This window comes from Callithrix jacchus, chromosome 22, assembly GCF_049354715.1.
Source record: "Callithrix jacchus isolate 240 chromosome 22, calJac240_pri, whole genome shotgun sequence".
Taxonomy (NCBI): domain Eukaryota; kingdom Metazoa; phylum Chordata; class Mammalia; order Primates; family Cebidae; genus Callithrix; species Callithrix jacchus.
In genome coordinates, this window is record NC_133523.1 from 25,110,026 (window position 1) to 25,128,022 (window position 17,997).

General features: G+C 39.0%; 1 protein-coding gene and 1 pseudogene across 1 annotated transcript in view; both read left to right on the forward strand.

The window, feature by feature from the left end:
• The window catches only part of LOC144580764 (uncharacterized), a 146,826-nt gene that overhangs the window by 42,035 nt on the left and 86,794 nt on the right, over positions 1-17,997 (forward strand). The gene's annotated exons all lie outside the window — the stretch shown is intronic.
• On the forward strand, positions 10,682-12,799 carry LOC103791324 (non-histone chromosomal protein HMG-14 pseudogene; annotated as a pseudogene).

Consider the following 17,997-nt stretch of genomic DNA (forward strand, 5'->3'; position numbering starts at 1 on the left):
AAATCACCACAGATTCCACAGAAATTCAAACCATCATCAGAGAATATTACAAACAACTCTATGCGCCTAAACTAGTAAACCTGAAAGAAATGGATAAATTCCGGGACTCCTGTGTCCTCCCAAACCTAAACCAGGAGGAAGCTGAAACTATGAATAGACCAATAACAAGGTCTGAAGTTGAGGCAGCAATTAAGAGCCTACCACACAAAAAAAGCCCAGGTCCAGACGGGTTCACAGCCGAATTCTACCAGACACACAAGGAGGAGCTGGTACCATCCCCTCTAAAACTATTTCAAACAATCCAAAAAGAGGGAATCCTTCCCAAATCATTTTATGAGACCAACATCATCCTGATACCAAAACCCGGCAGAGACCCAACGAGAAAAGAAAACTTCAGGCCAATATCCATGATGAACATAGATGCAAAAATCTTCAATAAAATATTGGCAAGCCGATTGCAACAGCAAATCAAAAAACTTATTCATCATGATCAAGTAGGATTCATCCCAGGGATGCAAGGCTGGTTCAACATATGCAAGTCTATCAATGTAATTCACCACAAAATCAGAACCAAAAACAAAAACCACATGATTATCTCAATTGACGCAGAGAAGGCATTTGACAAAATTCAGCAGCCCTTTATGCTAAAAACCCTCAATAAACTCGGTATTGATGGAACGTATCTCAAAGTAATAAAAGCTATTTATGACAAACCAACAGCCAATATCATACCGAATGAGCAAAAACTGGAAGCATTCCCTTTAAAATCTGGCACTAGACAAGGATGCCCTCTCTCACCACTCCTATTCAATACAGTACTGGAAGTTCTAGCCAGAGCAATCAAGCAAGAAAAAGAAATAAAGGGTATTCAAATAGGAAAGGTGGAAGCCAAATTGTCTCTATTTGCAGACGACATGATAGTATACCTACAAGACCCCATTGCCTCAGCCCAAAAACTCCTGAAACTGATAAGCAACTTCAGCAAAGTCTCAGGATATAAAATCAATGTGCAAAAATCACAAGCATTCGTCTACACCAATAACAGACTTAAAGAAAGCCAAATCAAGAGCGACCTGCCATTCGCAATTGCTACAAAAACAATAAAATACCTTGGAATACAACTCACAAGGAATGTAAGGGACCTCTTCAAGGAGAACTACAAACCACTGCTCAACGAAATCAGAGAGGACACAAACAGATGGAGAAACATTCCATGTTCATGGTTAGGAAGAATTAACATCGTGATAATGGCTAAACTGCCCAAAGTAATTTACAGAATCAACGCTATCCCCATCAAGCTACCATTGACTTTCTTCACAGAACTGGAAATAACCACCATGAACTTCATATGGAAGCAAAAGAGAGCCCGCATAGCCAAGTCAATTCTAAGCAAAAAGAACACAGCGGGGGGCATCACACTACCGGATTTCAAACTATACTACAAGGCTACAGTAATCAAAACAGCATGGTAATAGTACCAAAACAGAGATATAGACCAATGGAACAAAACAGAGGCACCGTAGGCAACACAACATACATACAACTATACAATCTTTGATAAACCCGACAAAAACAAGCAATGGGGCAAGGATTCCATGTTTAACAAATGGTGTTGGGAATACTGGCTAGCCATGTGCAGAAAGCAGAAACTGGACCCCTTCCTGACACCTTACACTAAAATTAACTCCAGATGGATTAAAGACTTAAACATAAGACCTGGCACCATAAAAACCCTAGAAGGAAATCTAGGCAAAACGATCCAGGACATAGGAGTAGGCAAGGACTTCATGAACAAAACACCAAAAGCATTGGCAACAAAAGCCAAAATAGACAAATGGGACCTAATCAAACTCCACGGCTTCTGCACGGCAAAAGAAACAGTCACTAGAGTGGATCGGCAACCAACAGAATGGGAAAAAATTTTCGCAGTCTACCCATCTGACAAAGGGCTGATATCCAGAATTTACAAAGAACTCAAACAGATTTACAGGAAAAAAACAAACAAGCCCATTCAAAAGTGGGCAAAGGATATGAACAGATACTTTACAAAAGAAGACATATATGAGGCCAACAATCATATGAAAAAATGCTCATCGTCACTGGTCATCAGAGAGATGCAAATCAAAACCACATTGAGATACCATCTCACGCCAGTTAGAATGGCGATCATTAAAAAATCTGGAGACAACAGATGTTAGAGAGGATTTGGAGAAAAAGGAACACTTTTACACTGCTGGTGGGAGCGTAAATTAGTTCAACCATTGTGGAAGACAGTGTGGCAATTCCTCAAGGCCTTAGAAATAGAAATCCCATTTGACCCAGCAATCCCATTACTGGGTATATATCCAAAAGACTATAAATCGTTCTACTATAAGGACACAGGTACACGAATGTTCATTGCAGCACTGTTTACAATAGCAAAGACCTGGAATCAACCCAAATGCCCATTGATAATAGACTGGATTGGAAAAATGTGGCACATATACACCATGGAATATTATGCAGCAATCAGAAATGATGAGTTCGTGTCGTTTGTAGGGACATGGATGAATCTGGAAAACATCATCCTCAGCAAACTGACACAAGAACAGAAAATGAAATACCGCATATTCTCACTCATAGGTGGGTGATGAAAAATGAGAACACATGGACACAGACAGGGGAGTACTAAACAGTGGGGTCTATTGGGGGAAAAGGGGAGGGCCAGTGGGAGGGGGAGGTGGGGAGGGATAGCCTGGGGAGAAATGCCAAATGTGGGTGAAGGGGAGAAGAAAAGCAAAGCACACTGCCATGTGTGTACCTATGCAACTGTCTTGCATGCTCTGCTCATGTACCCCAAAACCTATAATCCAATAAAAATTAAAAAAAATAAAGATGGAAAGAAACCAGAGCAAAAAGGAGAAAAGCACCCAAAACCAGAACATCTCGCCTTCTACAAAAGACCAAAACTCCTCACCAGCAGGGGAACAAAGCTGGACGGAGAATGACTGTGACGAAATGATGAAATCAGACTTCAGAAGGTGGGTAATGAGAAACTGTTGTGAGCCAAAAGAACATGTTCTAAATCAATGCAAAGAAACTAAGAACCTTGAAAAAGTATTTGAAAAAAGATTCGAGGAAATGATAACAAGAATGGATAACTTAGAGAGGAATATGAATGAATTCAAGGAGTTGAAAAACACAACATGAGAACTTCGCGAAGCATGCACAAGTTTCAACAGCCGAATTGACCAAGCAGAAGAAAGAATATCAGAAGTCGAAGATCAACTTAATGAAATAAAATGAGAAACCAAGATTAGAGAAAAAAACGCAAAAAAGAATGAACAAAGTCTCCAAGAAATGTGGGACTATGTGAAAAGACCTAACCTATGTTTGAGAGGTGTACCAGAATGTGACAAAGAGAACAAATCCAATACTCTTCAGGATATTATCCAGGAAAATTCCCCCAACCTAGCAAGGCAGGCCAACACTCAAATGCAGGAAATACAGAGAACACCACAAAGATATTTCGCAAGAAGAGCAACCCCAAGGCACATAATCATCAGATTCACCAGGGTTGAAATGAAGGAGAAAATACTAAGGGCAGCCAGAGAGAAAGGTCGGGTCACCCACAAAGGGAAGCCCATCAGACTCACAGCAGATCTCTCAGCAGAAATTCTACAAGCCAGAAGATAGTGGGAGTCAATATTCAACATCCTTAAAGAAAAGAACTTTCAACCCAGAATTTCATATCCAGCCAAACTGAGCTTCATAAGTGAAGGAAAAATAAAATCCTTTATGAACAAGCAAGTACTCAGACATTTTGTCACCACCAGGCCTGCTTTGCAAGAGCTCCTGAAGGAGGCACTACACACAGAAAGAAACAACCAGTACCAGGCATTCCAAAAACACACTAAATACTAAAGAGCATCAACAAAATGAAGAATCTACAACAACTAACGGGCAAAACAGCCAACTAGAATCAAAATGGCAGTATCAAATTCACACATACCAATATTAACCCTAAATGTAAATGGGCTAAATGCACCTATCAGAAGAACCAGACTGGCAAATTGGATAAAAAACCAAAATCCATCAGTGTGCTGTATCCAGGAAACCCATCTCACATGCAAAGATACACAAAGGCTCAAAATAAAGGGATGGAGGAAGATTAACAAAGCAAATGGACAGCAAAAAAAAGCAGGAGTTGCAATTCTCATCTCTGATAAAATAGACTTTAAAGCAACAAAGATCAAAAGAGACAAAGAAGGTCATTACATAATGATAAATGGATCGATCAAACAAAAAGAGCTAATGGTCCTAAATATATATGGACCCAATACAAAAGCACCCAGATATATAAGGCAAGTTCTTAATGACTTACAGAGACGTAGACTCCCACACAATAATAGTAGGAGACTTGAACACTCCACTGTCAATATTAGACAGATCCACCAGACAAAAAATTAGGAAGGATATCCAGGGCTTGAACTCAGACCTGGAACAAGCCAACCTGATAGACATTTACAGAACTCTCCACCCCAAATCCACAGAATATACATTCTTCTCAGCACCACATCAAACCTACTCTAAAATTGACCTCATAATTGGAAGTAAAGCACTTCTCAGCAAATGCAAAACAACTGAACTTAGAGGAAACCGTCTCTCAGACCATAGTGCAATCAAGTTAGAACTCAGAATTCAGAAACTAATTCAGAACTGCACAGCTTTATGAAAACTGAACAACGGGCTCTTGAATGTTGACTGGATAAACAATGAAATGAAGGCAGAAAGAAAGAAGTTCTTTGAAGCCAACGAGAACGAAGACACAACATGCCAGAATCTCTGGGACACATTTAAAGCAGTCTCTAGAGAAAAATATATAGCAAAAAGTGCCCATATAAAAAGATTGGAGAGATCCAAAATTGACAGCCTATCGTCAAAATTGAAAGAGCTAGAGGAGCAAGATCAAAAAAACTCAAAGCCTAGCAGAAGACAAGAAATAACTAAGATCAGATCTGAACTGAAGGAGATAGAGACATGAAAAACCCTTCAAAAAATCAATAAATCTGAGAGCTGGTTCTTTGACAAGATCAATAAAATAGACAGACCACCAGACTCATAAAAAAGAAAAGAGAGAGCAACCAAATAGATACAATAAAAAAAGATAAAGGGGAAATCATCACAGATTCCACAGAAATTCGAACCATCATCAGAGAATATTACAAACAACTCTATGCATATAAACTAGTAAACCTGGAAGAAATGGATAAATTCCTGAACACCTGTGTCCTCCCAAGCCTAAACCAGGAGGAAGACAAAACTATGAATAGACCAATAACAAGATCTGAAGTTGAGGCAGCAATTAAGGGCCTACCACACACAAAAAGCCCAGGTCCAGATGGGTTCACAGCCGAATTCTACCAGACACCCAAAGTGGTCTGGTACCATTTTTTCTGAAACTATTCCAAATAATCCAAAAAGAGGAAATCCTTCCCAAATCATTTTATGAGACCAACATCATCCTGATACCAAAACCCGGCAGAGACACAACAAGAAAAGAAAACTTCAGGCCAATATCTATAATAAACATCGATGCAAAAATCTTTAATAAAATACTGGCAAGCCGATTGCAACAGCACATCAAAAAACTTATCCATCATGATCAAGTAAAATTCATCCCGGGAATGCAAGTCTGGTTCAACATATGCAAGTCTATAATTGTAATTCACGACATAAACAGAACCAAAAACAAAAACCACATGATTATCTCAATTGACGCAGAGAAGGCATTTGACAATATTCAGCAGCCCTTTAGGCTAAAAACCATCAATAAACTCGGTATCGATGGAACATATCTCAAAGTAATAAAAGCTATTTATGACAAACCAACAGCCAATATTATACTGTATGGGCAACAACTGGAAGCATTCTCTTTGAAATCCGGCACTAGACGAGTATGCCCTCTTTCACCACTTTTATTCAATATAGTACTGAAAGATCTAGCCAGAGCAATCAGGCAAGAACAAGATATAAAGTGTATTCAAATAGGAAAGGTGGAAGCCAAATTGTCTCTATTTGCAGACGACATGATAGTATACCTAGAAGACCCCAACGCCTCAGCCCAAAAACTCCTGAAACTGATAAACAACTTCAGCAAAGTCTCAGGAGATAAAATCAATGTGCAAAAATCACAAGCATTCCTCTACACCAATAACAGACTTAAAGAGAGCCAAATCAAGAACAAACTGCAATTCACAATTGCTACAAAAAGAATAAAGTACCTTGGAATACAACTCACAAGGAATGTAAGGGACCTCTTCAAGGAGAACTACAAACCACTGCTCAACGAAATCAGAGAGGACACAAACAGATGGAGAAACATTCCATGTTCATGGTTAGGAAAAATTAATATCATGAAAATGGCTATACTGCCCAAAGTAATTTACAGAATCAACACTATTCGCATCAAGCTACCAATGACCTTCTTCACAGAACTGGAGAAAACCACTATGAACTTCATATGGAACCAAAAGAGATCCCGCATAGCGAAGTAAATTCTAAGCAAAAAGAACACAGCAGGAGGCATCACACTACTGGACTTCAAACTATACTACAAGGCTACAGTAATCAAAACAGCATGGTACTGGTACCAAAACAGAGATATAGACCAATGGAACAGAGCAGAGGCATCAGAGGCAACACAACATATCTACAACCATACAATCTTTGATAAACCTGACAAAAACAAGCAATGGGGAAAGAATTCCCTGTTTAATAAATAGTGTTGGGAAAACTGGCTAGCCATGTGCAGAAAGCAAAAACTGGACCCCTTCCTGACACCTTACACTAAAATTAACTCTTGATGGATTAAAGACTTAAACATAAGACCTGGCACCATAAAAACCCTAGAAGAAAATCTAGGCAGAACCATTCAGGACATAGGAGTAGGCAAGGACTTCATGACCAAAACACCAAAAGCATTGGCAACAAAAGCCAAAATAGACAAATGGGACCTAATCAAACTCCACAGCTTCTGCACAGCAAAAGAAACAGTCACTAGAGTGAATCGGCAACCAACAGAATGGGAAAAAATTTTTACAGTTTACCCATCTAACAAAGGGCTGATATCCAGAATTTACAAAGAACTCAAACAGATTTACAGGAAAAAAACAATCAAGCCCATTCAAAAATGGGCAAAGGATATGAACAGACACTTTATGAAAGAAGACATACATGAGGCCAACAAACATATGAAAAAATGCTCATCATCACTGGTAATTAGAGAGATGCAAATCAAATCCACGTTGAGATACCATCTCACGCCAGTTAGAATGGCGATCATTAAAAAATCCGGAGACAACAGATGCTGGAGAGGATGTGGAGAAAGAGGAACACTTTTACACTGTTGGTGGGAGTGTCAATTAGTTCAACCATTGTGGAAGACAGTGTGGCAGTTCCTCAAGGACCTAGAAATACAAATTCCATTTGACCCAGCAATCCCATCACTGGGTATATATCCAAAGGACTATAAATCGTTCTACTATAAGGACAGATGCACACGAATGTTCATTGCAGCACTGTTTACAATAACAAAGACCTGGAACCAACCCAAATGCCCATTGATGATAGACTGGATTGGGAAAATGTGGCACATATACACCATGGAATACTATGCAGCAATCAAAAATGATGAGTTTGTGTCCTTTGTAGGGACATGGATGAACCTGGAGAACATTATTCTCAGCAAACTGACACAAGAACAGAAAATGAAATACTGCATATTCTCACTCATAGGCGGGTGATGAAAAATGAGAACACATGGACACAGGGAGGGGAGTACTACACACTGGGGTCTATTGGGGGGAATAGGGAACGGACAGCGGAGGGGGGAGCTGGGGAGGGATAGCCTGGGGAGAAGTGCCAAATGTGGGTGAAGGGAGGAAGGCAGCAAAGCACACTGCCATGTGTGTACCTATGCAACTGTCTTGCATGTTCTGCACATGTACCCTAAAACCTAAAATGCAATAAAAAAAAATAAATAATAATAAAAAAATCTTCAAAAGGTTTCCCATGGAGTGCATATGATTCCACACTCAGACAGTTCACAAAGTGTAAGGAATACCTTAGCGCTTTGTCATTTAACATTTTAACCAATGGAAAAAAGTACACTTTTATAGGTTTAACTGAGTTTGATTTTTTTTTCTATATCCCTTCTACTTCAGGTATCTACTAATCATTTTACTAAAGATTTTACTAAAAAGTACAGCTCGTGTTCAACCATATACCTAGGTGACAGCCCAGCCAGCCTCATCGTACAACCACAGTAAAATCATGAGTACAACTGTGATGTCAAGGGACAGATCCCCTTATTCTAAAATCATCTCAGCCATCCTCAGTGATTTCACCCATTTAGTTGTTCTTTGCAGCAAGCAGTTTAAGAAATTGGTGTTAACTATATATGGATTTTCAGATTCTAAATATTAATTTTCAAAAAAATGTTAATTTTCAGTTTCTCCTCTAGCTTTAGACTTCATGGTGGAAGGAAAAATTAGTTAGTAAATACTCAGTCCCTGGAAAAGTGTAGTTATTTATCTGATGCCTTTATACCTTATGACAATGTTGAATACAATTCGAAAGATAGATGTCCTTTATTGGATGTTTTTCCAAAAAAAAGTTGTTTTTATTTTTTTTATGAGTTATAGGCCCAAATCTATTAATGCTTACTGCTTTTGACATTAACCTTGGAAGAAAGAACATCTTTTTCTCCACTAGCACCATAATGTATCTGCATTTGACTTTCCTTCATTTTGCATGAACACCTCTTAGGGCATAATTGAAGATGCACTTTTGGAATAGCCTGAGATAAGCCTTTCAAATTTATTTTAAAAGCAACAACACCAGCTTTGTTGGGGTTGTCTAGAGAGCACCATTATCATCTCCTTGGATTATGAGCGTTTAATTTCCACAACATGGAACACAGTTCACTAAGTGCTAATTTAGAATATCAATGTCTTTATCTTTCATTTTACCTTTTTTGTCTTCATACAGGATGTATGTCATTTTATTCTTCATTCTATAAAAGTAACTAGCTTATAAACAACTTTATTTCTAATTTACTAGCTTTTCTAGCCAAACCAATTGTTAGTAACTTCTATTTTAATTAAAAGAAGGAAGTTTACACTCATATTAATGTCACTTTTTTCTCTCCCTTCTAACAATGGTTGAGATAAAATTGTGTTTCACCAAAAACGTGACTCAAAATCTGTTTAAACTCCTAAGCTTTGTGACCTATTGAGTAATAATTAAATTTTTGTATTCAGCCAAGTCTGTAAATTCTTGAGAAAAAAAAATCAGTGCACCTCAGCTAGAGTCCTGGGCTTCTATTCAGAAGATTGTAATGTGTTAGAATGTGATTCAAAAGTGTTTTAAAGATTAACCTTGCTCAAATCAGTATTAAAACATGTTTTTTCCTCCATCACTCTAAGTTCTAGAATTCTACTTTTGGAAATACAGCAAGTTTTAATTTCCTGTCAGCGAGTTTGAGAAATGACCACTTGGTATATTCATTATGGGTAAAATAAAGATTTATTGTGCAAATTAATAGGGCAAGTGGCTTTATGAACAACTTTTGGAAAATATTTTCATAGGTGAGTAGTACATTGTTCTCAATGGAATGCATGGACCACATTTGGTTACTTATGCAAGTTTTCTTAAAATATATGTCTGCAATCACATGCTTCTTCCTACCTCCACCTCTCCTTCAACTAGGCACTCAGAAGCCTTTTAGGGAAATAGGGATGAATGTAAGGCATCCTTATATGGATAAAAGCATCTCAGAAGGTTCCGACTTTAACCCAACTCAATCATTCCCAAACCTTGCTGTACAGTGGAATGACTTAGAAAATTTTAACAACCCTGATGGCCAAAGTTATAAACAATGCTAATTAAATCAAAATGTCTCGTGTTAAAAGAAAGGCAGTGTTTAAAGCTCCTCAGGTGATTCCAATGTGTCACCTAAGAGACACAATGGAAAGTTTGAGAGCCGCCGCCTTAGGACGACAAGCTGCTCCCATTTGGTGGGATCTTGTGCAAGTCAGTCTTGAGGTTTGTTTTTTTAATCTGTAAAATGGTGTTGGATTACATTTCATTTAGAGCATTGGTCCTTTTCAGCAGGTAACTTCAAATTCTGTAATTTTAAAATTATTTTAGAGAGGAAAGCTTCTTGAAGCACTACAGACATAGCCATCCTAGATGCTAATGTTACAGGCTTTTTAAAAAGTGCAAATATGGGCCTGGCATGGTGGCTCATGCCTGTAATCCCAGCACTTTGGGAGGCCAAGGCGGATGGATCACAAGGTCAAGAGATCGAGACCATTCTGGTCAACATAGTGAAACACTGTCTCTACTAAAAATACAAAAAGTTACCTGGGCATGGTGGCACATGCCTGTAATCCCAGCTACTCAGGAAGCTGAGGCAGGAGAATTGTCTGAATCCAGGAGGCAGAGGCTGCGGTGAGCCAAGATTGTGCCATTGCACTTCAGCCTGGGTAACAAGAGTGAAACTTTGTCTCCAAAAAAAAAAAAGTGCAAATATTATGTAGACCTACTGTTAAAATTCAGATTTGCCTTCCCTCAATTATTTGAGCCTCATTTTAGATGCTGTGGGCAGATGGAAGAACATAACTTATGTAAGATAACTTCTTGTTTTCTGATACACAGTGTCTGAGGATAACATAAGAATATAATAATGTATATCTGAAGTTTTATCTGTTCATAAATATTTTATTTGAACTAATTGAGAGTACCTGCCATTAATAATATACCGTGTAGTGGTAGTGCTGCATTGTTCTTAGCGCTGCGTATTTTCACAGAGCTATCATTGGTTTTATGGGTACTTAGGTTTACTAACATGTTTCTAATTATGCAAAAGTGATTTTAAAGGATTTAATTTGGTATAAAACACTTCGATCATTAATTTTTAAAAAATAATAAAACGTGGATGGGCAGGAGAGAGTTAAATAAACTAAAGTGCAGGGCGTAACAACCTCAAAAAACCCACTGTATGGCTTAAATTTAAGCATATGTACATAGAGGTATAATTGCATGGGATGAAAGGTTTTGTGGGTAGAAGAGCATCTAAAGGGAAATAGGTTATTATTTATATGTTATAATCATCAACAGAAACGTGTCTTCTAAGAGTATATTGCCTAGCGTTTTGGTCCTCCTATTTTTGTTAAAAAACTAAAACAAGAATATAATGCCTTAACTGTACTGTTCTGAAGTAGAAGATTTAAACTTCAGGGCCACTGGGATAATTTCTTCCTCCCCCTTTAAAAAAAAGTCTTTAGGCCCAACAAATAATAAAATCTATTGTTTTGGGGTTTTTTTCTTTCTATAGTGTGGCCTTAGTGATATATTATCACATAAAGAAAAGGTGAGCTCTTTTAAAACCTTTCTTGTTATTTCAGGTAATTACTGTTTTCAGGCTCAGCATTAGTTCACAGCTATAGACGTCGTAAGCTGTGTTGTGTCTACTAAAATATTAAAGCAAATTATTTGTGTTTTTATTCACCCTCAAGACTCTTTTAAGTCCTAAATTACTGAGAACCCCAAAGAATCTGTATTTATATTTACTGTCTTAGAAATTAGAATTGAGATCTTTTAAAAAATCGGATTCTGGTTTAGATTTTACAACCTTAGCACTATTGAAATTTTGAGCCAGGTAATGCTTTGCTGTGATGAAATAAAAGCTTGGTGGGTGCATTGCAGAAAGTTTAGCAGCATTTATGGCCTCTATCCGCTAGATGTCAGTAGTGAGCAGGAACCCAGGTTGTGACATTAAAAAGTATTTTTTGAGAAATGTATCATTGAGCTCAGGCCGCGGGAGGAGTGGCAGTGGCCAGGCAGCCCAACTTCGCAAAGGCACCTGGCACGCGCCTTTCCGCCGCCAGGATGCCCAAAAGGAAGGTCAGCTCCGCCGAAGGGTCAGCCAAGGTGGAGACCAAGAGAAGATCCGCGCGGTTATCAGCGAAACCGCCTGCAAAAGTGGAAGTGAAGCCGAAAAAGGCAGCCCCGAATGGTAAAGCTTCAGACAAAACAGTGCAAACCAAAGGGAAAAGGGGAGAAAATGGAAAACAGGGTGAAGTGGCTAACCAAGAAACTAAAGAAGATTTACTTGCAGAAAACGGGAAAATGATAACTGAGGAGAGTCCAGCTTCTGATGAAGCAGGAGAGAAAGAAGCCAAGTCTGATTAATACCATGTATCATGTCTTAGCAGTGGTCTCTGTTTTGTAAATGCAAGTTTTTCGGTAGCTCTAGAGATAGTTTTAAGAAGGAGAGAATCCCACCTCATCCCATTTTTTAAGTGTAAATGCTTTTTTCTAAGAGGTGAAATCATTTTCTGGTTATTTTTTGGTACAATCAGAAAATAGTGTGGAATATTGAATTCTGAGAGGCTTTCACTGTCTCAGGTGTCAGCTTAACATTCCACAGATGGGGGGTTAGATTTTATATCCTATAATACAAAGCATATTAAATGGCAATATGGAGCCAGTCCTGCATTTAATCTCTTAAACATTTTAAATTACTTCTATTTCCATGTTTTTTTAGTAGAATTGGTTCCTAAGGAAAACCACTCTGATCGGGGCTCTCCCTGTCAGAATTGTGTGCAGTCTGTAACATCTTTGGTGTGGTAGTCCTGTTTTCCTAATAACTTTGTTACTGTGCTGTAAACGATTAAAAATTTGAATATGAAGTGTCCATGCTATTCAGTTGTGAATTGGTTTTTTTTTTTCAATTTTTTATTGCATTTTAGGTTTTGGGGTACATGTGAAGAACATGCAAGATAGTTGCATAGGTACACACGTGGCAGTGTGATTTGCTACTTTCCTACACTTCACCTATATCTGGCATTTCTCCCCATGCTATCTCTCCCCAGATCCCCACCCCACGCTGTCCTTCCCCTATTCCCCCCAACAGATCCCAGTGTGTAGTGCTACCCTCCCTGAGTCCATGTGTTCTCATTGTTCAACACCCGCCTATGAGCGAGAACATGAGGTATTTCATTTTCTGTTCTTGTGTCAGTTTGCTGAGAATAATGTTCTCCATGTTCCTACAAAGGACACAAACTCATCATTTTTGATCGCTGCATAATATTCCATGGTGTATATGTGCCATATTTTCCCTGTTCAGTCTATCATCGAAGGGCATTTGGGTTGATTCCAGGTCTTTGCTATTGTAAACAGTGCTGCAATGAACATTCGTGTGCATGTGTCCTTATAGTAGAACGACTTACAGTCCTTTGGATATATACCCAGTAATGGGATTGCTGGGTCAAATGGAATTTCTATTTCTAGGTCCTTGAGAAATCACCACACTGTATTCCACAATGGTTGAACTAATTTACACTCCCACCAACAGTGTAAAAGTGTTCCTATTTATCCACATCCTCTCCAGCATCTTTTGTCTCCAGATTTTTTAATGACCGCCATTCTAACTCGCGTGAGATGGTATCTCAATGTAATTTTAATTTGCATTTCTCTAATGACCAGTGATGATGAGCATTTTTTCATATATTTGCTGGACTAATGTATGTCTTCTTTTGTAAAGTGTCTGTTCATATCCTTTGCCCACTTTTGAATGGGCTTGTTTGTTTTTTTCTGGTAAATTTGTTTTAGTTCTTTGTAAATTCTGGATATCAGTTCTTTGTCAGATGGGTAAACTGCAAAAATGTTTTCCCATTCTGTTGGTTGCCAATTCACTTTAGTGACTGTTTCTTTTGCTGCGCAGAAGCTATGGAGTTTGATTAGGTCCCATTTGTCTATTTTGGCTTTTGTTGCCAAAGCTTTTGGTGTTTTGGTCATGATGTCCTTGCCTACTTCTATGTCCTGAATGGTTTTACCTAGATTTTCTTCTAGGGTTTTTATCGTGTTAGGTCTTATGTTTAAGTCTTTAATCCATCTGGAGTTAATTAGTTGTGAATTGTTGGGACGTAGGTAACAGCTTATCAACATGTGAAGAAGATACGGGGACGTAATAACCGCTTAAGAAAAATTTGCTTCCAAATTTTAAGCTGGAAAGTCACTGGAATAACTAAAAAAGAATTACAATACATGGCTTTTTAGATTTTTGTTACGTATGTTAAGAATTGTGTACAGGGCTGGGTGTGGTGGCTCAAGTCTGTAGTCCCAGCACTTTGGGAGGCCAAGGTGGGTGGATCACGAGGTCAAGGGATCGAGATCATTCTGGCCAACATGGTGAAACCCCCTCTCTACTAAAAATACAAAAGTTAATTTTATACTTAAAAGTTACAAAAGTGTACACAGAGTTCTCTTTTATCCCCCACTGCACTTCCCCAATGTGAAAATCTTATATAACCATAATACAGTGATCAAGAACAGGAAGTTTAACATTTGTACAATATTCACTAAACCTTAGAACTTACTTGAAATTCACCACTTTTCTCACTAATGTTCATTTTCTCTTCCCTGGTTTTATCCATAATTACACAGTGCATTTAGTATTTATTTCTCCTTAATCCCCAGTCTGTACCAGTCCCTCCGGCTTTCCTTATCTTTCATGACCTTGACATTTTGGAAGAGCACTGTGATAGGCAGTATTCTAAGATGATCTCTAAGGTTTCCACTGCTGAATGTACACACCTGGTATACACTCCAAGTACAGGCAGAACCTGTGAATGTAATGAGATATCACTCCTGTGATGACATTATTTATCAGTTGACTTTGATTTATCAAAAGAGAAATTATCTGGGTGGGCCTGGCCTAATCAGGTGAACCCTTTAAAATAACTAGGCCCTTCCTAAAGTCAGAGAGCTTCCTTGCAGGTATGAGAGAATCTAAGGAAGAAAAAGAAATACAAAAAAGGAAAAAAATTCAACAGCATCTAAGGAAGAGGTTACATGGCAAAGACCTGAGAGTAGCTTCCAGGAGCTGAGAGAGGTTCTCAGCTGCTGCTAGCTAGCAATTCAGCCTCAGTCCTACAGCTGCTAGGAAATTATTTTGACCAACAATGTAAGGCAGCTTGGAAAACTACCTTTTTCTAATGGAGCCTCTGGATGTGAATGCAGCTGGCCAGCACCTTGATTTCAGACCCAGAGTAAAGCATAATTAAAATATGCTAGACTCCAGACCCATAAAAACTGTGAGATATTAGATAGCAATTGTTTTAAGCTACTAAGTTTATGGTGATTTGTTATGCAGCAATAGAAAGCGAATACAAATACCACAATAATTATTTGCAGAATGTCCCTCAATATGTGTTTGATATTTTCTCATGATTGAAATGAGGTTATAGATGCTTGACAAGAATGCACAGAAATGATGTTGTGTCCTTCCCAGTGCCTCATATCAAGGGATTCATTTTGTCTGTTCTATATATGTCTTATTATGGGTGATGTTTACCTTGATCATGTAGTGAAATCGGTGTCTGCCAGGTTTCCCCACTGTAAAGTTATTGTAGTATCTTGAAGGAAGTACTTTTGAGACTGTATGAATTCTGTTTCTCCTCCTTGTCTTCCACTAATTTTGGCATCATCCATGGATTTTGCCTAAAATGTTTATTTTTATTATTTTTTTAGAGACAGGGTCTTGCTCTGTCACTCAAGCTGAAGTGCTGTGGTGTGATCATGGCTCACTGCAGCCTTGACCTCACAGGCTCAAACAATCCTTCTGCCTCAGCCTCCCAAGTAGCTGGGACAACAGGTGAGCACCACCCTGCCCAACTAATTGTTTTATTTTATATTTTTGTATAGACAGGGTCTCACTTTGTCTCTCAGGCTGGTCTCCAACTCCTGGGCTTGAGTAATCCTCCTCCTCCTCCTCCTGCCTTGGCCTCCCAAGGTGCTAGGATTACTGGCGTGAGTCACTATATGAGTCACTGTGACCAGCCAGAAATTTTTATTACTCCAGTGTTGACCTAGTGATAATTCTCTATTTCTCTTTCTTCTACATTTATTGATTGAACTTCCACTGTAAGAAAGAGCTGCCTCTTCCCTCATTCCTCCCCTATTTATCCATTTATTTATTTGATTATTTATATCATATTTGTTTTACTCTGTGAGTCAAAACCCCACACTGTCATTACTCTTCAGTTAAATTGTTCCCACTTAGGTCATTATGAACTCCTTCACACTGTCTCCTGTGTTTTTTTCACAGGCCTGCATCGGGTTTTGAGCCTTTCCCATCTTCCTGGCACATAAGATGTTGTTGACTCATTTTGTATTTTCTCTGCCCAGTCCTAAAAACAACCATTCACCAAGGGTAACTGGTTTCTGATTTATTGGAGAATGCTGTTTAGATCTGGGTGTTAGGTGTGTTCAATTTTTAGGGTGTCATTGCTTCTAGGCCCTATCAGAGGTTAGAACTAGGTAATATATTTAATATATCAACCCATAACATACTTAAAAATATCTATATTTCTGGCCGGGCGTGATGACTCACGCCTGTAATCCAAGCACTTTGGAGGCCAAGGCGGGCAGATCACCTGAGGTCAGGCATTCAAGACCACCCTGACCAACATGGTGAAACCCCGTCCTTAAAAAAAAAGTATATTTCTATATTGATCTGTCTCTCTATATTTTTTAAAACCATAAATTTTATGGCTGGGTGTGATGGCTCTCACCTGTAATCCTAGCACTTTGGGAGACAAAGATGGGCAGATCACTTGAGGTCAGGAGTTTGTGACCAGCCTGGCCAATATAGCAAAACCATATGGTCAATAATCAATTGAGACCAACAAGGCTGGTTCGTGACAATCCTGGCCAACATGGTGAAACCCTGTCACTACCAAAAATACAAAAGTTAGCTGGGAGGTGGTGCATGCCTGTAATTCCAGCTACTTGGGAGGTCGAGGCAGGAGAATCACTTGAACCTGGGAGGTGAAGGTTGCAGTGACCAAGCTCACACCACTGCACTCCAGCCTTGGTGACAGAGCAAGACTCCATCTCAAAAAATAAATTAATCAATTAAATAAAAATAAAATTAAAACCATGACTTTATGCTGGTACACCTGATTCTAGTTCAATACCACAAGGTTCATTTTAGCTTTCTTTTCTTATTTATAACTTCTTTCTCCAACAGTGAAAAGCCCAGCTGCTACCTATTTACTTATTTTCTTAAAAATGTATGTGTGTTGTTGTCTTGTTTTCCTGGAAAAGTTTTTTCTCAGAAACCTATAGGATGTGTGCACAGAATGGCCTTCAGCTCCATGCCAGAGGTAGCTGACCACAGCAACTGCATTGATTCTTCACTTTCTGCCTCCTAAACCCCATTCGGATATCCCTCAGTCACCTTCTTACAAACTAAATGCATCTGGAGTTCTCTGTCTCCCAACCCAACAGCTAGCAGCTTAGGGCCAAGATAGGGTAACTGGAACCTAATATAAATTCTTGCTTTCCAAGCAGACCAAAAGGAAGCCCTCCTGAGTTGAAAATCTTTTCAAATGTGACCTAAGAGTTTTTTGATTGTTTTGAGACAGAATCTTGCTCTGTCATCCAGGCTGGTGCAATGGCATGATCTTGGCTTACTGCAACCTCTGCCTCCCAGGTTCAAGTGATTTTCCTGCCTCAGCCTCTGGAGTACCTGAGACTATAAGCATGCACCACCACCCTGGCGAATTTGTTTGTATTTTTAGTTGACAGGGTTTCACCATGTCAGCCAGGCTGGTCTCGAACTCATGACCTTGAATGATCTGCCTACCTCAGTCTCCCAAAGTGCTGGGATTACAGGCATAAGCGACTGCCCCTGGCCCTAAAGTTCCTTGAATTGGTTATTGACCATATGGAATGGTCACTTTGAGTCTTAGCTAATTTTAATGGGGGTGAGGTGAGTCGTTTGTTTATAATTTAATTTTTTTTTTTTGGAACAGGGTCTCATTTTGTTGCCCAGTAGTGTGATCACAGCTCACTGCAGCCTTAATCCCCAGGCTCAAGTGATCCTCCTGACACAGCCTCCTGAGTAGCTAGAACTACAGGTGTACACCCCTGTGCCTGGCTAAT